This window comes from Macadamia integrifolia, chromosome 10, assembly GCF_013358625.1.
Source record: "Macadamia integrifolia cultivar HAES 741 chromosome 10, SCU_Mint_v3, whole genome shotgun sequence".
Classification (NCBI taxonomy): domain Eukaryota; kingdom Viridiplantae; phylum Streptophyta; class Magnoliopsida; order Proteales; family Proteaceae; genus Macadamia; species Macadamia integrifolia.
The window spans coordinates 6,044,386-6,044,964 of record NC_056566.1 but is presented as its reverse complement, the minus strand read 5'-3'; positions in this window follow the sequence as shown (position 1 = coordinate 6,044,964).

The window sequence follows — 579 nt, the reverse complement described above, 5'->3', positions numbered from 1 at the left end:
GGGGGGGGGGGGAAGGGGAAAGAGCAGACCATCAAAAAGGAAATACAAAAAAAACGGGGGGAAGAACAAAGAACATAGATGCATGATACATCAAATCTAAGAAGGTAGGTGAGAATAAACAAGATGGAGATCACAAGCATATTTGTGAAGGATTTTATTTATAATGTCGAAATTAATAGAATCTCAGATATGCTCAATAAAATGTAAGGAAGAAGTGCATCTTCTTTTATTTCCTTCCCACTAGATATTAATCGCTACCTTAAAAGCCAACTTTCCAAGAATGTCACTGGAAGATTTGGTTTTCAAAATCCACCTATATTCTCTGTCGAAAGGGAGGATTACTTTAGGAACATGCCAACATTTATAAAATACCACCCTCAGATTGATTTGGAGAATGGACATGAGAATAAAAGTTCATACATCAAAACTCTCAAGGGAGTTCCAACATAAACAACAATTGGGAATAGAAATGTTTCTTTGAAGAACTCTTGAGTGGGAGCTAGTTGGTGATAGCTCTCTAAGCAATAAAGCAATAATACCTAGTGATAAACAAGCTAAATCCAACAGTCTCAAACCATG